This window comes from Pan troglodytes, chromosome 9 (assembly GCF_028858775.2).
Source record: "Pan troglodytes isolate AG18354 chromosome 9, NHGRI_mPanTro3-v2.0_pri, whole genome shotgun sequence".
NCBI classification, from domain to species: domain Eukaryota; kingdom Metazoa; phylum Chordata; class Mammalia; order Primates; family Hominidae; genus Pan; species Pan troglodytes.
Window position 1 is genome coordinate 92,903,140 of NC_072407.2, and position 20,376 is coordinate 92,923,515.

At 33.8% G+C, this 20,376-nt stretch overlaps 1 long non-coding RNA gene across 2 annotated transcripts in view; it reads left to right on the top strand.

Annotated features, from left to right (window-relative positions):
• The window catches only part of LOC104001286 (uncharacterized), a 306,636-nt gene that overhangs the window by 229,380 nt on the left and 56,880 nt on the right, over positions 1–20,376 (top strand). Inside the window, exon 1 of one of the 2 annotated variants that reach the window (XR_010147628.1) lies at positions 3,107–3,167. The exons of the other annotated variant lie outside the window; for it this stretch is intronic. This is a non-coding gene — a long non-coding RNA (uncharacterized LOC104001286). Of the gene's footprint in view, positions 1–3,106; positions 3,168–20,376 lie in introns of those variants that run through there. 2 annotated transcript variants of the gene reach the window in all.

The window sequence follows — 20,376 nt, forward strand, 5'->3', positions numbered from 1 at the left end:
TGCTATTTGGCTATTCCAGTTTTCTTTTCCTTATGACTTAAAGAGAATATCTTTTTCCTTCCTTTCACTTTCAACCTATTTGTGTCTTTGAATATAAAGTGAATGTTTCCTATCCAGCACAGAGATGTATCTTTTAAGAAAATTACATTCTTCCAATCTCTACATTTTAATTGGAGAGTTTAATTTTCATTTAAAGTAATTACCAATAAGGAAGGACTTCTGCCACTTTTCTATTGCTTTCTATATCTCTCATGTGTTTTTGGTTACTGAATTCCTCCAAAACTGCATTCTTATATGCTTAGTTGACTTATTATAGTATATAATTTTGATTCCATTTTGTTAGCTTTATGTATGTAGGGCTTACTTATTTTATTGTGGCTATCTTAAAAATTACAATGAACATTTCAACCATATAAAAACCTCATTTGAATTAATACCAACTTAACTTCAATAGTATTCAAAATTTCTACTTCTATATATCTCACTCCTATGATTTTGTCATAAATTACATCTTTATACATTGTGTGACCATTAGTATAGATTTATAATTTTTTTTCAATTTTTTATATAATACAGAAAATATAGCACTACAAAACATAAATACAATAATACTGACATCTACATTTATCTAAACCACTGTTCTCTTTTTTCATATGACTTTAAATTTCTGTCTAATGTCTTTTCATTTGAGCCTGAAAGACTTCCTTTAGCATTTGTTGTAGAACAGGTCTATTAGTAGAAAACTCCTTGAGCTTTTATTTGTATGACATCATCTTAATATATCTTTTGAAACATAGTTTTGTAGAATATAAAATTCTTTATTCACTGTGCTTTTCTTTCAGCACTTCAAAAATGTCATCCCACTCCCTTCAGGCTTCCATAGTTTCTGATAAGAAATCTACAGTTTATCTTATTGAGGATCTCTTAAATAAGATGAGTCACTTCTCTCTTGCTGATTTTAAGATTCTCTCTTTGTTCTTGGATTTCAACAGTTTTATTATAGTGTGTGTCACTCTGGTTCTGTCTATCTATAAATTTTTGTCGAGATTCTTAGATGTTTAGATTCATATCTTTTATCAGATTTGAGTGTTGTTGATCATAATACCTTCGAATATTTTTTTTGCCGCTTCCTCTCTTCTCTTTCTTGAATTTCTCTTATGTGTATGGTCTCCCACATGTCTCTCAGGCTCTGCTCATTTTACAATATTATTCTTTCCTTCTGCTCCACACACTGAATAATTTCACTTGACCTTTCTTTAAATTTGCTCACTTTTCTTCTTCCTACTGAAGTCTTCCGTAGAACTTCTTCAGTGAAATCTTCATTTCACTTATTGTACTTTTCAGCTTCAAACTTTTTATTTGGTTTCTTTTATAATTTTGATCTTTGTTTATATTCTCTATTTATTGAGCTATAATTTTCCTCTTTTTCTTTAGTTATTGGTCTATGAGTTTTTTTTGTCTATTTAAACATACTTAAGACAGTTGATTTAAAGTTTTTGTCCAGCATGTTCTATGACTTTGATTCCTCAGTCAGTTTATATTAGTTTATTTTTTTCATTTGATTGCACTATATTTTCTTATTTCTTTGAAAGCCTCATATTTATTTCATGAAACTTTCCATTTTTAGTATTTTGGCAGATACTACATTCTTTGTTGCTTTTGGCATTTGTGGTCTCTGTTATTTTAGTTAGTGCTCAGCTAGTCATCTTTTATTTTGAATTTTAAAATGTGGTAACTGTGCAAATCAGATTCTCCCTACTCTTCAGGGTTAGTTCTTGTTGCTTATGGTAGATTGCAGTTGTCCATTTTTTTTTTTTTTTTGAGACAGAGTCTTGCTCTATCACCCAGGCTAGAGCGCAGTAGCTCTATCTCTGCTCACTGCAAGCTCCACCTCCCAGCTTCAGGCCATTCTCCTGCCTCAGCCTCCCTAGTAGCTGGGACTACAGGTGCCCGTCACCATGCCCGGCTAATTTTTTTTTGTAGTTTTTAGTAGAGACGGGGTTTCACCGTGTTAGCCAGGATGGTCTCAATCTCCTGACCTGATGATCTGCCTGCCTCGGCCTCCCAAAGTGCTGGGATTACAGGCATGAGCCACTGCACCCGACCAGTTGTCCATTTTTTCAAGTGGCTTTTTCAAACTGTTTTTTGCAAATATTGTATTTCTTTTTGTATGTGGTTACTAAACTGTCTGTTCCATTAGCTCACCAGTTAGCCAGTGACCCAGCAGAGTTTCCTTTAAATGCTTCGAGTGACAGAAAGAGAGAAAGGGGGAGAGATAGAGATTGAGGGAGAGAGAGAGAGAGACAGAGAGAGAGAGAGAGAGAGAGACAGAGAGAGAGAAAGTCAGGAAGGTGGGAAGGCAGGCAGAAAGGAAGGGAAAGAAAGAAGGAAGCAGGAAAGAAAATTCTCTAGGTCTTTGTAAATGGTGTCTGTTTTGGGGCTTAGCCTGTCCATTTTCGACTCTGTCTTAGCCTTTACCTCTTGCTAGTGTGGAGCTTAAAGTTTAGCTGAGGTCAAACTTATGATCTCTTCAAGTCTTTTCTGAGTGTCTTACCCTGTTTATGTGTATGGCCTTTTAGTTAACTTGGTATATGTAGGAACTTTTCACAGTCCTTATTCCCCAAAACTCTCACTTCCCAGATTTTCCTCCAAGCCTTTCAGTGTGTCAAATATTTGCCCCATCTGTTACTTTTTGCTCCAGGTGGCAGCACCTTTTCATTTGTCTTTCAATGTTTTCATAGCCTTTCCTGCCTGATAAAATTCTTAGTTAGGCAAAACAAAAAAAAAATTCCTTTTGTTAATACTTTGGGGAAACTGTCAGGTAAGACAAACAAACAAACCCCCAATATTTCTTGGAAACAGGGCTGTTCTGCTCATTCAGAAATCAAGTGTTCACACTGAGAATGTAGGCTACAGTCTCTGATATGGTTTGGCTGTGTCCTCACGCAGATCTCATCTTGAATTCCCACGTGTTGTGGGAGGGACTGGTGAGAGGTAATTGAATCATGGGGCAGGTCTTTCTCATGCTGTTATGATGATAGTGAGTAAGTCTCATGAGATCTGATGGTATTAAAAAGGGGAGTTTCCCTGCACAAGTTCTCTTCTCATCTGCCACCAATGCTTTCACCTTCCACCATGATTGTGAGACCTCCTAGCCACGTTAAACTGTAAGTCCAATAAACCTCTTTCTTTTGGAAATTGCCCAGTCTCAGGTATGTCTGCGTCAGCAGCATGAAAATGGACCAATACAGTCTCCAAGACTGCTATGTTTGGAAGGGAGAGAAGGCTAGGGTTAGTTAAAATGCTACAAAGATCATATCCCATGCTTAAGTAGCCTTTCTCCTGGTTTCTTTTGCTTGGTTGCTCTAAATCTTTGGCTGGCTCCATGACTTCCAGTAGGATTGATTTTGATAGTTTCTGTTAGAGTTTTTAGTGTTTTTATGAGGAGAAATGAACCCCCAGAATTCCCTACTATGCCACTTTCCCTGACATTACCTAATTTCTGCATTTCTTAATGTGATTAATTATCCACTGTCAGAGAACACATGACTCTAGTTCTTAGATCTTCCAGTATAAAAGAGGTCATGTGTATTACACAGAAATGTGTTTATATACATAAAATAAGTTATAATCAGTGATGAAGCAGTGTATAGTTGGATCAGCCAATCAGGGAAACTGACTAGTTCTATGTTGCTTTGTTATTTTCTGATAGAACAAGGTATAGAGCCTACATATATTTTTAGTTCATCACTTTTTTAATGCATAGTTTTGATAGAAGAAAAGGTTGCTGTTGAATATTAACTAACACATATTTTGTAACTTTCAGTTTAGTCTCCTGTTGGGGACATGAAACCTAGATTAATACTAATACATATCACCAGTCCTAAAGGCCAGTAACGTTGGTCTTCATAATGACGATTTTGAAACGTTTTTATATCTGACAGTTCCATAAATGCACATTTTAAGAAGAAAGTAGAAATATATTTTGCTCCTTTTTACATTGTGTCAAAATAGCAATGAAAAATTAAATTCCAATTGTTATCTCTAAATTTTCTTAAAGATATGTTGTCCTTCTACTTCTCCCACATTTGCATCTTATATTTTTGGCTTTAGCATTGATTCAAATGAGACCAAATGTAAAGAACAGTATGTGTGTATGTGTACAGGGGAGGAAAACAATAAAATGATAGAATGATGTAATAGAAGAACTACTTGAAAAATCTTTGTGCAAACATGTTAGTTTAATTTACTGCTTCACAAAATGTAAGAAGGCACTTCATGTGCTTTGAACAAGCTAGGGAGAGTTGAACTCTTGGACTAGAGAAGATATAAAAGCAGAATGCACAGCCTGGTATTCTTACCTGGTCCCTGATATCCACGAAATACAATAAACTGTTTTATAAGAAAAGAATGCCCAGTAGCCACTCAATTATGTGTTTAGACATACAAATGTGCAGATATCACTTCTGGTTGTAAAACTTTTTCTAGCATCTTTTATTAGTATTTTTATTTGCAGACAATTTTAATGAGCATTGTAGCTTCTGTCCTTCTCATATCCAAGGCTGATGTCATCCTGCCTAATAATACTTAGTAATATCCAAAGGCCAGAATTTTGTGATGTTGACGTTTTTCCTGTGCTTTGGCTTATAAAGTTGGTAGGTGATCTCTGCAGGCAAGCTTTTCAACCTGACATAGACACCACTGTTTTATTCCAACATAGGTTCCCAGCTGGAGACTATTTCATGTTGGAGAGATGGTGATATAATTTTAAAAATTTGTGAAAGGTCTAAATGGAAACAAAGGTTTTCCCCATACTTTAATTGTTTGTAACACACTTGAAATTTTATCTGAACAGAAAAATAAATCTGAAACATCAAGTTTTGTGGTTTCACAGCACCGCTCAAGCTTGAAGTCATTAAGATATATATTCAGCATTAACAATAAATCATTTGAAATACAGGCAACCAGTATGAATGCTTTATCCTTCCCTGATGGATGATGGCTTGGGGGATAAGTGCCTCAGAATCATTATTCTTAGAAGAAAAATAATACTTTATTAATAAAATAGGACTCAGAGTCTTTCATTTAAAGATCTCTAGTTACTTTTTTTCTGGGGGAAAAAGCATTTTGTCATTTGAAAACAAGGAAATGGATGTGTGTGTTAAGTGATTTATCCCAGGTCTGACTGAAAGATTCAGAATTAGCTTCTATTTTTGCTTATGTCTATTTTTTGCCTAACCCTCAGGTGGCAGCCCATGGCATATATAGAGGAGGTGTGGGCAGATGTCCACCACATGGGCTCCCACGATGCATGTCGGTTTCACATGTTAACCTGCCACGTTCTCTTGAGTGTTCTTTTTTGGACTTTTAAGAAGAGCGGAGATATGGCATTGAAAACTAAAATTCACAATCTGCTCAGTCTAAGATATCAATATGATATACTGATATTTGAGATTTTAAAATGACATATTTTGACATTATTTCGTACTGTGAGAGAAATTAGAAATGCTAAAGTTGATTGCAGGGCTAGTGTATTTTTTTGTTTGTTTCTTTGTTTTTTATTTTTTAATTAATTTTTGCACCCATTAACTCATCATTTAGCATTAGGTATATTTCCTAATGCTATCCCTCCCCCTCCCCCCACCCCACAACAGTCCCCGGTGTGTGATGTTCCCCTTCCTGTGTCCATGTGTTCTCATTGTTCAATTCCCACCTATGAGTGAGAACATGCAGTGTTTGGTTTTTTGTCCTTGCGATATTTTTAAACATTTTTTTTTCACCAAAACACACACAAAAAATGAGAATGTTTAGAATTTAGCATGTATCGTAAGGGTAAGGCTAAAAGTAGGAGTAAAATGGGAAGTGATTTTTAAAGATTGATCAGTTTTCTGGCAGATATCTCTATGGATAAGGACATTACAAATACATGAATTATCCTGTGTTCCCGTTTCTAACTCACATACCCTTTGCTTTTTTCTATAGTGTATATGTTATGGTTTTATTTGAGGCTTCAGAAGTAGATTAATTAATAAAATCCTCTTGGGTTTTACAAGTATGTTGGAATTTCACCATTTTGTATTCACCTTAGAAAGCCATGCTTTTTTTACTGATAACACCTGTGCTTCAGGCATAAAGCAGAAATAAGCTTATTAACATATACTTTCTAATTGGAACTTAAACAGAAGGCAAATTCACAAATATGACTTTTATCATCTCCTGGAAAGTGTATTTGTGGTTCTTAGTCTTTCAGTGTCATTACCAGTATGTTGAACAGAAACTAAGTACAAACCAATGAAGTGATCAACAACCAGTCTGTTTCCTTTATCTAGAATTTCTGATGTAAATTATCAATGAGTATTTAATGAAGTCCTACTTTAAGCCTATTGTCAATGCAGTTTTTTGTGAGTGAAATAATTGTATATCCACGTGGCCATGCCACCCCATATGCTGGACTTATCCTGTTTCTCACTATGTTCCCTCCCGTTATTATTAACCCCTCCCCTGTTTCTCACTATGTTCCCTCCCGTTATTATTAACCCCTCCCCTGTTTCTAAATTTAACTCCTAGGAAACTTAAGCCTTAGAAATAGAATATTATAACAGGAAAATTGGCTTGTTTCTGAAATTTCCTCAGTACTTTTATTTCCCACAACGTGAAATCTTTTAGCGCTCCAAAACCGTAACAAAAGGATAGGAGTAGACAACAGGAGGGCTGAGCCAGGAATCCATGTTCCTCACTACTTACTCTATCTCAATGGAGCATAATGTCCTCAGGGTATTTTTTGTTGTCACAATTAGGGGAGCACTACTCTCAAGGTAGGAGGAAATAGGCAATATGCTAGTATTCCTGCAATGTTCTAGAATGTCCCACCTATCAAAAATATTGTACATCATTCCATGGAACTTCCAAATATATTTATGCCTATTAATTAGTGTGAAAGTCATGTCTGTAGAAATATAATCTTAAAACATGTCTTCATATAACAGTTAAAATTATAGTAGTTTTCATCATTTTAATAGTCATTAAATTTTCCAGGAAAAATATCATGTAAATAGATTGAATATTATATTTTCTATTGTTCGAAATTTCAACAGGAGTGGTTGACCATTTAGAGAAAATCACATGAGTAGAAAGGTCACTTTTGGATATTTGAGTCATCAATATAACTTTCAATTTGAATTCATGTATGGTTCATTAATAATCCTATATACAGAAGCAAGCATATGATCATTCCATTATGTTTTCTAGTAGCCATGCCACAGCATTTACATATTGAATACAAATTATAATAAATTATTTTTAGATTTCTTTTATAGATTACTAGATTACTGTTAGGACATTATGTTGATTTTTAAGTAATATGAATAAGTATTTAATATACTTTGTAAATTCCATTAGAATGCTAAAGAGGGCTTCATATCATAAAGTTATTAAAGAAGGACATAGGGCCTGCTAGGATTAAGAATCATAGTTCTATTATAAATGAAGCGATTATGGAAAAATAAAGGGCAAAAACTGAAAAAGAGAAAAAATGGCTTTCTGACTCAACTGGAGTCAGGTGGCAGAAGCAGTTTCAAGTGGCCGGCTGGTTAATTCAAAGGGCATTCGTTCTAAGAATGTGGAAAGAAGAAAGTGAGTAACGATGAAAACAGTCAGGGTCTAAAGGAGCTGCTAGCTGAGTGGGTGAGGGTACAATCAGTGGCGAGGGCAAGGCTAGAATGGTGTTTGGATTTCTGCTCAGCACAGAAGCTTTGTGTGCTAAGCTCCAGCCAGGCTATAGGACCTGTTCATAATGGAAACCAGAGCAATTAGATTGCCCTCCTCTGGTGCTTCCATTTATGTCTTCTTCCATTCCTTCCTGCATTTCGTTTCTGTGGGCCTCTTGTTTCTTGGTCAACTGTGTGAATGCTGGCCCCTTGCATTGCCTTCCCTTTAGGCCTTTCTGTTCTCACCTGGATTGCAATTCCTGAGGTGCTTTTTATCTCAGCTTCTGGTATCCACATGTGCCTGATGGATTGCTCTCTCCAAACTATAGTTTTGAGTATGGGATCTGGGAAGGCCTAAATTTGTATGTGTTTGCTGAACTCCCACCTAGCACAGAATTTCTCCTAAAATAGTCAACTACCCCTTACCCAATTATTTATTCTTTATCACTGCCCTGGATCAAGTGCTGTCACATATACAGGGAGGTTACAATAGGACTTTTGAAAGATGATTTACTCTTTCAGTTTGTTTAGGTACCATTTAGCTGATGGCTTTCTTAGCACAACAAATGGAAAAATTCATTTCTCTTTTGAGCCCTGTAATCATTATGTGGATCCCAGAAAAATATCTTAGCAGAAGATGTTATCTAAGCCATTTGCCATAAAGTGAGACCATTTAACTGTTACAGGTTGGCAGACTTTTCACTAAAGGACTCCATAGTAAGCATTTTTGGCTTTGTAGTCCAGATAGTCTTCCTTACAACTATCCAATACTGCCATTGTAGTCAAAAGCAGCCCTACGCAAGGCATAAACACATGAATATGGCTTTTTTCTATAAAAATTTGTTTACAAAAATGGTAGGTGAGCCGGATTTGATCCACAGGCTATAGTTTAGTAACTTTGGACTATTAAATTGGCAGTTCTTAATTGCTTAGTAAATTAATTTGAAATTAAATTTGTTTTATCATTTTTTTTCCTGTTGTGTAGTCTATGCCTAAGATGTTTCCACTGTAAAACTTCTACTTTGCCCACCCAGATGAATCAGTCAAACTCACTTAAGATAGTCTGCGATATATAGTATTATGTTTACTCTATAAAGTATCCATTTACAATTTGTTAAGCCTTGTCAAAATTCTGCAGACAGGAATATAAATGATCAAACTAAAAACTGAAATAAAGTCCAAATTTGTTATTGTAAGGAGATATCCTATTATTTTTCTTGCTCCCCTACCACACTGTTAACTGCTTGAACTGCTTTGCAGTAGTTAAATCGTGTGACCAAAGTAACCTTTTTCAGACAATGAGAGCTAATTCAAAAAGCATCGGTGCTCCACACAATTAAAAGAATGAAAACATCAAAAATATGGTGCTAATGAAAACACATTAATGGAAAGATATTTACCTAGCCATTAGTAATACCATTATTCTTTTGGCTTAGTCAGGTAATAGTTGCGAGTATATGCGGAGAGAGATTATTTCTCAATAAAAATAGTTCTCCAAATCTAATTATTTTACCATTTATCAAAATTTTTCACATGGTAGGTTGAAGGCAGCATTTCCAGAATTAAAATCAGAGCTTGAAAACTATACTTACACTGAATTTAATTTTAATTTAACATTTCTTTTTTGGATGACTTTCCCATTAAAAGTTTTACCTAAAGTATCTCAAATGAATGTTAATCTACATAATTTAAAACATTTAGGATTTTTAATATAGTGTTGAAGAGATAAGACCAAAGTCCAAGTTCTTAAACAGTGGTTTAGTGAAGTCTCTGATATGCTCTGAAGAAACTTTACATTTATTTTTGCAAAAAGAAAGAAAAACCTGTCATTTCTCACAAATAATTAAGAAATTTTGCATTTTGCTCTTTTCTGTATCTTAACTCTATCAAATTATATTTTTTTCATTTATCTATTTAGCAAATACTTATTGAGGGATTTCTACATCCAAGGCTTGTTTTTGCAAAGGTAAACAGACATGATTCTTGTTCTTATGGAGTTTCCAGGCAAAAAGAGGGACCAGAATAAACACATAAATGAAGAAATAACATTGATTTAAAATGTAACCAATTGTTATATAGGCAGAGATAACAGGATAGGCATGGCGTAGGGGAGACAGAGATCATCTCCAACCTCCCTGTAGCTCTTATGTGGGCGCTTTGGCTGTATCTAGAAACCAAATTGACTCCAGGCAGATTAATGAGAGAAGGGCATACAAATTTTATTAGTTTCGCATGTACATAGGAATCTTCACAAGAGAATGAACTCCCCAAAGAAGTGGCCAAGGCAAGATGTGTTTATACATTTTAGACAAAGAATGATACATTTGAGAGGAAATGATGGGACAAAGAAAAGCTGACTGGGACAGTAAATTTCTAGAAGAGTCACTAGGAAATATATTGGTGGGAGTTGGGGGTGCAGATCCAGTGGAAGATAAAGGTTCCTTCGTTATGTATATTTATTCAGCTTCATTGCAGCCACTAACTCCCAGTCTCTGGTGATAAGGGCTATTTTCTCACCCTTGTATGAAGAGGATATCCCTCCCAAAGGAATCTTTATAGCTTGCTGCATGCAGGATGAAACGGTCAGCTAATCCATTTTGAAACTACATTTTTTTCCATTTTTTTAACTCAAAATAATCAATATACTAATTTGGTGCATTTCGGGATGGCACATCGTTTACTCTTTCAGCAGTATAGCGTGAGCTGTGCATATGAAAGGAAGATACATGTCCTTTTTGTTGTACATACATACTCTGATCCAAAGGGGTCATTCACAGAGAATTCAAGGGGATCAGTATGTCTTGTGTTGGTAACAAGATGTTCCTCATACAGTGACAGAAAATAATAGTGTGATGGGGGATAGGGAGAAAGGGAAAACATGAGAAGAGAGATATGCCTTTTGCATATGGTAATCAGGAAAGATCCTTTGGGGGAGTTTATAAACAGAGCGGAAAGCAAATTCAGTCATGTTATCACAGGGAAAGCGTTTTCTAGGAAGAGAATACAACAAAAACCAAAACCATAACTTTGGAAAGACAGTTGTTTCTTTGAGGAAATTTAAAAAATAAAAAGATCAATGTGATTGAAGCTAAACCATGTGGCATGTGGTGACAGAGTAAGAATTCTAAGTGACTTTTGGAGTAACAGCAAAGATTTTCAATTTCATCAGTGCAAAGGGAAACAATTGAAGAAAGGGTAATGTGATCTGATATGTTTTCAGAGGAAGCTTGACTGCTTTATAGGTTAAAGGTGCTTGTAAAGAGACCATTTAGGAAGCTATTTCATTGGATCATGATAGTGTAGTAGATATCAAGAGAAATAGACTAGTCTAAGATATATTGTAGGGAAGGAATTCACAGGAATTTGCATTTATTTATTCAAAACACACTTGCTGATTACATGAAGCATAATGATATCCTGTGCGGGCAGCTAGAATGGATAGAACTATAAACTTCTAAAATATCTAATCAGACTTCTATAGTAACGCCAGATAATTTGACCTGGACTGGAATTTTCATTGTCATTCAAACAGACTAAGCTTTTTATTTAAAAAAATATTTAAAAGATGATAGAAAATTTGGCTGGACGCTTGTAATCCCACTACTTTGGGAGGCCAAGGCAGTTGGTGGATCTCTTGACCCCAGGAGTTCAAGACCAACCTGGGCAACATAGCAAAACCTCATCTCTACAAAAATAAAAAAAAATAGCCAGGCATGGTGGAGCACACCTGTGGTCTCAGCTACTTCAGAGACTCAGTTTGGGGATCCCTTGAGCCCAGGAGAGGCTGCAGTGAGCCGAGATCACACCACTGCACTTCAGCCTGGGTGACAGAGTGAGACCCTGTCTCAAAAGAAAAGAAATAAAGGAAAAAAATTCAAAGCACAAATAAATTCCTCTCTTACGTAAGAAATCCCTTTAATCAGAATGATGAACTGCCTGAATGAATCTAAACTATTGGTTTTAATAATCCCTTGCTTACTTTTTGTTTCACAGATTTTCTAGGGCAGAAAACACTTCATTAAAATAACCTTAGTGGTTAAATGAGACATTTCCTAGTATTCTTTGCCAATTCACTTCCATTAAATATTCATTCATTAGGCAATATTTAAAATAATCAACACATGCCAAATCACTGCTTTGTGCCTGACATTAGTGATCAATAATAGTAATAAAAGTCAAAGTGGTCATTTTTCTCTTGACACCATATTATCTTATGTGGCAATAATTTTGTGTTTTGTTCAATATCATGGCCCATTATAGTCAAATGTCACAGACTTTTATTTGTTTATTGCTTAATTTTAGACTTTGAATCCTTTCATTTATTTATATATTTTTTATTTTTATAATGAATTTTTTTCCAGAGGATATAAATGGCCCATTCTTTTGAGTTCCATTTAGAGAATAAAACTTGTTAATGGAAATGGATTGTTTTTTTCATGAAAAATAATATAAATTACTGTTGAGAACTTTGTTTTAGTTTATGATGGAAATGTAAATATCACACCTTCATTAAATAATATTGGCATTAATATTTTAAAATGTAATGTTGTATAGAAGGTCACACATCATCACTGAAACACTATAAAGTACCAGCTATCTCAAAGTGTTTAATTTCTTTACAGAGAGAAACTTGAGACTTCCAATTTAATACTAGAAACTTCATGATCAAGGCCATGAATGAGATCTACTAGCCTATTTTTTCATTGAGTCTATCTTTAGAATTTTAACATTCTTGAAATTTCCCTGAAAAAAAAGATGGGTAGAGAAAACTTGATTATTACCTATAATGCTATTTCTTAAGATAGACCAAATCAACATAATTTGAAAAATAGTAATATTTGACAGCTTCATCCTATATTCATCATTTGAAATCCTATATGTGTACATCTTTATAATTGAATCCCACAGAGGGGGCATCAATATGACTGTGACACTTTTGCAGGAAATAAATGAAATTCCAGAATATGGCTAAATTCTTGATTAACTTCTGTTAAGAAAAGGGTCTTATTTAATTATTTTTGTAGAGTACCTATTATATTCAGGCATGCATTTCTGCATTCTCTTTTTGAGACTCCTATCACAATTTGTCTAATATAATTTCTTTACCCACTACCAGGCTCTCACTTCAAAGTTCTTTAGCCAGCAATCAATCAAATAACACCTCTTTCTCTAAGTCCCAGGAGAAGATGTCAATTTTGGCAGAATGAGTTCAGGAAAAGCAATACCTGCCACGATCATAGTCTAGTTTATTTATAAAATGCTGAAAATCTAGATAAGACATTCACCACAAATATTGTAGGAAAGGAAACATATTTTTTTCCCTTTTTGGTTTATACTTAAGACATCCTCCTGAAAACAAAAGTCAGGTTTATTAAAAAGAAAAAAAAGAGATATAATTGTGTGCTATACCCATTATACAGGACAGGACTCAGTTTAAAAGTATTTTCCTTTTAAAGCAGTAGCTTAGGGGCCCTAAGTAAAGACCCTCATTATTAACAAGGCAATGAAGGTTGAGATAATTAAGGCATATTTCTGAGAGCTTGGTGCATTTGGACAAACAGACATTTCAGACTCCCAGCTGGCCTCCCAGCTGGCTAACCGACATGAACCCAACAATTTATGTCCTCCAGGGTGGTAGAAATCAAAGAATTAATTCACTGGTTACAAAGCCAAGTTTCTCAAGAAACAAAACAAAATGAAAATAGAACCTTATTATGATTTTATTCCTCATGACAAACCACAAAAAGAGAGAGAGACAAGGAAAACAAAGATCCTTGGAAAACTAAAAATCAATAACCAAATAGGTACCCCCAACAGATAATTATTATAAATGTTTTTTCGCCAATCAGAAACTAGAAAGGAAGAGACAAGAAACAATTTTTACCTTCCTTTCTTGACCAGGTACCACAGATAGAAACCTTGAGAAGCTTACTTTGGTGAGAAATTTTGCCTTTCTCTGCAGGCTTCTACCAGTTCGATTCCATCTGTGGGTCTTAGGGTGAGTAAAGTGCATCTGCTAGTCCCATATGGGTCGCCAAATTGTAGAGAAGAAAAAATACTTTTTCTTTGTTTTTAGGATTTTAGTTGAAACACTTTCCTGAAAACAAAAGTCAGATTAACAACAACAACAATAGCAACAACACCCCAGAAGTTTATTAATGTGTGCTGTACCTATCATGTGGGAGAAGCCTCAGCTTAAAAGTATTTTTCTCTTAAGGCGGTAGTTAGGGGCCTTGTTTAAGTAGTAGTTTAGTAAAGAGTCATAACTCATATTAATGACAAAGAAGAGAGCATCTTGAGGCTTTTCAATGGCAAGAAAATGTGTGAAGGTAAATTTAGGGGAAGACTAAAGTCTGTTCTTAGATCCTCTGGTGCCATTGTCTCTGAGCTCTGTTTCTGAGCTCATCAGCAAGTGTTGTAAATGGAATTACATTTAGATGGGAAAGGCAGAGAAGAGTGGCAGAGTGTGTCCCTGCATTTTAGCCTTTCTTTTTAGCCAAACAATCTCCAGTATTTTAGAGAGTAATATTTTGGTTTCCTTTGATAATAGTTATTTTAACATCATTTTGATTCTAGCAATGAAATATACAGATAGGTAGGAAAGAGATTTTTTTCCACCATGGTATAGACCAAAATAGTAAAAAAAAAACACTTTTAATTTATGAACATTATTTTTTAATCCAGTTTTCCTCTATTGAGTCTTTTAGAACAATTTTAAGCCATTACTGTGGTACATAACTTTGCAAAATATTAGAGCTAGGGATATCAGACTCTTAGCTCAAAGGTGGAGATATTTTCCAACACACGCATGAAAAATGAAAATACAATATATTTCTTTGCTTACAATACTTGGGTAATAAAATTTTCTTAGGCTTTGGGGCAAAAGTATCTCGATATGTATATATAAAAAGAAAAAGTGATTCACAAATTTAATTATATATCAGAATCTCTCAGAGAGCTTAATAAACAGTATCATAGTCTAAAATCTTGCAGGGTAGGGCCCTGGAAACTGATTTTGTAAATATTTCTCAGAGAGTAAAAGGAGTAACAAGTATAAGGCATAGTTATAAAATAGAGACATCTTGGTTATACAAAAAGTCATTGTACATTAAATAACATATTATACATTAAAATTATGTTTGAAATCATATATAGATTAATTCAGATATTTAATATATTACTGTGTGAAGTTGTGATTTATTCATTTATATCTGTATCTCTTTAATATTTCTATTACTTAGCATAATTCTATATAGTAGTCACTCAAGAGATTTTTGTGGTATGATTATATAAATTAAAAAATCTAATAACAGGAAATAGATCTTATGCCACTCCATATATTTTGGTTTCTAAGAGAGTTTTTTGAAAATAACAACAAAAGTCCTTCCGTATACTTAAATTTAGCAACTATTATTGAGAGAGAGAAAGAGAGTCAGGGAGAGGAAAGAAACAGAAGTTAGTACACACAGGTATACGCACACACAAATGAAGACAAAAAGAGACATAACTAGACAACATGAAGAAGGTGATTCTGATTCAGTTTTGATGATGACAGAATAGTTTTAATTGAATTAACCCCCCCCCCCCGTGATAATACATAAATCCTGGGAAAAGTATTAAAAACAAACTGTATGAAGGCACAGGTAAGTGACTAATGCAGAAAGAATCTAGAAGGAATGTGTCTTTTGAAAGAAAACCACATTGATGAAATCAATCTGTATATAGCTTCCCCTCAAGGGCAGCACCTGAAAATATAATGAGGCCGCTAGAACTCAAGCAGAGGGTTGCAGTGTTTGTGGACTTAAAAGTCAAAGGAAATAAATATGAAAACCAGAAAAGCTGGCAATTTCAGGGAATATAAGTAGGAAGAATCTTCAAGAAGGAAAGACCTCAAAATGAAAATAAATTCTCTTTAAATCATTGGCTGACACTTACACATGTGCAGGTGAGATTATAAGCATATTAGAAAGAGACAATAACTAAAAGACTGAAATAAGTTAGCATAGATTACAGCTGCTGTCCACTACAGGGATAAAAGAGTTTGGAGTTCAAGTCCCGTAAAATTAGCAAGACTTCAAAGTGTATTAGACTTCTCACTAAAATGCACCCCGCCGCGCCCTCCCCCCACCCAAAAAAATCAAGCCAACCTTTTGAGTAAATTCTAGGAAGGCGTTAGGCATAAAGCCAAAATTAATACATTCATCCTAAAATTAACAGCAAAAGCAAAGTAGACTTACCCTAACAAAACATAGAACTAAATTATGAATGGTTGAAAGTGACTTATCAGTAATTAAACTGCTTAATACAACAATACTTAACATTGTTTAGGGGAAGATAAGAAAATACGGGAGGTCTATACAATGTGTCATCCATATTTCTGGAATACAATAAAAATACTAGGATAAAAGAAAACAGAAAAAGTTTGATTCATTGTCAAGAAAAAATTTATGAAAGAGAAGTAGATGTACTAACAACCCAGATGTTGTAAGGAGCAGACATGTACTTTAAAATAACTATAATAAATATATGAAAGAAACTGTAGAAAAAGATAAATGAAGGTAAAGATTTTCAGAAAGTATTTGGAAATTATAAAAACTATAAAAGTATAAATTTACAAAACTAAAAATTATAAACATTACTTAGGAAATATTAGAAATGAAGAAAATGCAAAATCTAAAAAAGAATAGCAGATTAGAAACAGTAGATGAGAGTATCAGTGAACCAGAAAACAGGTAAAAATAAATCTAGAGGGGGAAAATCAAGAAAGCTTATTGGTTGGTGAGACACTATCAAATGAGTTAATAAATACATATTTGAAATATCAAAAGAGAAGATAAGATTAGGGTAATACATTTTTGAAGAACTATGGGCTAAAAAATTCCCAGGTATGATCAAAAAGGGGAGACTACATATCCAAGAAGCTCAGCAAATACCATGAAATTACAAGGCAAATTTTACCTACACATATCATAATCAAATTTCAGAAGAGAAAACCATTAAAAGCAAGAGAAGAAAAAAACAAATTATGTACAATAAAACATTAATATTGTTGAAAGCTGAATTTCCATCAGTAATGAAAGCCAGAAGAAAATGGCATAACAACTTTAAAGTGTTGAAAGAATTATTTCCATGTAGAATTCTATATCCTGTAAAATTTTTCTCCAAAATACATACAAAATAAGGACATTTTTGGGAAAACTGAGAGCTGAAAGAATTTGTCACAAGTAGACCTGTACTATCAAAAACACACATGCACACACACACATGCACACATGCGCGCGCACGCACACACACACACACACACACACACCCCCCAGAACAAAAACAAAAGAATGCTCTTTTGGCTGAAGAAAAATGACACCATATGGAAAGTACGTTCCACAGAAAAAAAGGAATAGTACTTGAAATGTTAAATATATGGATAAATATATTAGATAAGTTTTCTATCTTTAAAAACTTTAAATTACTTAAAGCAAGAGTCATAACAAATAAATGTGAAGTATGTAAGGTATGTAGGTATAAAGTACGTAACAGTAGTACAAAGTGTGGGTAGAGCTAGATACGTAATTATAGAGTAACCAGTTTGTTACATATTATGTAAAATGACAATATGAAATAAGACAGTATGCGGTAAGCTATACCATAGAAAATCTCTAGAGAAACTACTTAAAAATATAGAGATGTAAATTTAAAGTCAAAATGTGAGTTAGATTAAAATAGTAAAAGTTATTGGCTTTACCAAGATAAAAAAGAAAAGGAAGAAAAGATAAATAAAGACAGTAGAGACAAATAGAAAATAGCAAAATAATGGACATAAATTCAACTATATTGACTATTTAAAAGTCAGAGATTGACTAGATGAAATAGAAATATCTGACTAAATATAAGGAAGGCAAGTAACATCTAAAAACAATTGTTTTATTAATAACAGGATGAAAACTGAAATATCATGCAAAAGTCATCATTGGATAGCTGAAATGACTTTACTAATATCAGAAAAAACATACTGGAAAGTAGATTCTTTATCCAGAGATAACGAAGTTGGTTGTATATTTGTATTAATTCAATTCAAGTTAATTCATTCAATTATGAAAATTCTAAATGAATATGTGCTTTATTGGTGCTTCAAAGTGCATGAAATAAAGATTGTCACGTTTACATAGAGAAATTAAGAGATCCACAAATTGTAGATTTTGTTAATTCTCTCTCATTGACAGAAAAAATCAGTAATTGTATAGAAAATTTGAACAACCTTTAAGCAATTTGAATTAATTTACATTTAAAGACTGACACATATAAAAAAATTCCAGAATACACATTTTTTCCAGTAACCATGATGTATTTACCAAGATAGATAATGTATCTTCTCATAGAATAGGACACAATTAATTGTTAAGTCTTGAAGTCACTCAAAGTGTCTTTTATGAGCGTCTTAGTTGTAAATTAGAACTAAATAACCAAAATAAATCTAGAAAATGTCAAAACTTTTGGAAAACATGCAATTATAAATCATCTATGGGAGAAAAAACAAAACACAAGAGAAATTGAAACCTAATTTGGCCTGAACATTAATGAAATTACAACACATTTGTGGGGTGCAGATAAAGCTTTGTTTAGAGGAGATATGTATAAGATTATATGCTTATAATAAAATAGAGATTCAACATCAATTATCTACACTTTCATATCAAGCTAAAAAAACTAGCAAAACAGAGAAAGTAGTTGAAAAAGAATAATAAATAGAACAATGAGAAATCAATGGGCTATATATTACAAATAATAGAAGAAATCATAAGGCCAAAAGTTTGCTGGCTGGTTGCAGTGGCTTACTCCTATAATCCCAGCACTTTGGGAGGCTGAGGCAGGAGGATCTTTTGATCCCAGGAGTTCAAGAACAGCCTGGGCAACATAGTGAGATGCCATCTCTACAAAAAAAGTAACAAAGTGGTCAAGTATAGTGGCACATCCCTGTAGCCCCAGTGTATTAGCCTGTTCTTGCATTGCTATGAAGAAATACCCAAGACAGGATAATTAATAAAAGACATTTAATTGGCTTATGGTTCCACAGGTTGTACAGGATACATGATGCTGGCATCTGCTAGGCTTCTGCGGAGGCCTCAGGAAACTTACAATAATGGAGGTAGGTTAAGGGGAAGTAGGTACTTCACATGGCCAGAGTAGGAGCAAGAAACAGAGATGGTGGGGGGGTGCTACACACTTTTAAACAACCAGATCTCACAAGAACTCACTATCACGACAACAGCATCAAGGGGTTGGTCTAAACCATTTGTGAGAAACCTGTCCCCATGAGCTAATCACCTCCTACCAGCCTCTACCACCAACACTAGGTATTACAGTTCAACGTGAGATTTGAGCAGGGACTCAGATCTAAATCATATCACCCAGTTACTCAGGAAGCTAAGAGAGGAGGATAGCTTGAGCCCAGAAGTTGGAGGCAGTAGTGAGCTACGCTCATACCACCACATTCCAGCCTGTGTGATAGAGGGGAGACCGCAACTCTTAAAGAGGGTTGCTCTTTGAAGGGTAATACAATTGATTTTATTGACTAGAAAATCTAATCATGAAAAACTGAAAAGAGAATGAATGAGAGAAAGGAAACACATTACTGATATCAATTATATTTGCAAAGATAACACTATGGATCCTAAAGACATCAAAAAAGATAATGAGGAAACATTATAAGTGGCTTTATGCCATCAACTTTGTAATTAAATAGCACAATATTTTTAAAAACATAACTCCAAATATAACACAAGAAGAAATAAAAAATCTAAATAGGTACATATTTACTAAAGATACTAAATTTGTAATAGACATTTCATGGGGAAGATAAAAAATTTTCATATAGGTCATAAAAACTATCAGTTAAAAAAAGTAATTAATTGGAATTTATTAAGGTCAAAATCTTCTGTTTTTCAAAAGTCAGTGTAAGAACGTGAAAAGACAAGCCATATATTGGAAGATAATATTCACAATACTTTCTAACAAAGGACTTACCCAGAATTTATACAGAAGTACAAATTAATAATTAAAATATTTGAAAAGCACATTAAAGAATATATAGACTACATATTATATATAATATATATTTTAACATATATGGCTAATAAACACAGGAAAAAAATGTTCCTTGTCAATAGTCATCAATGAACTACATGCTAACTAACTTTCAGGTATGACTACACTACCAGTAGAAAGACAAGAAAACCAAACAGACAAAAATCTGACAATAGCAAATATTATCAAGAATATGGAGTAATTCAGATTATCATATTTTTTGGTGTATAAAATACTACAACCACTTTGAAAAATTCTTCTGCAGGTTTTTTAAAATTAGGTTCAGGTATACACATACAGGTTTGCTATGTAGGTAAGTTGCGTGTCATAGGCATTTGGTAGACAGATTATTTCATCACCCAGGTAATAAGTATAGTACCCAATAGGTAGTTTTTCGATCAAATTAAATGTGCACTTACCCTTTGAACCAGAAATTTACCTTAGATAAATGAAAACATACATCTACCCAAACACTTGTATTCAAATGACAAGCAATATAAAGGAATAGAAAATATTAAATATATTAAATGAAAAAATCTAGAGTTATAAATATCTTTTTATATTTCTTCAATATGAAATAAAAAAATTGGTA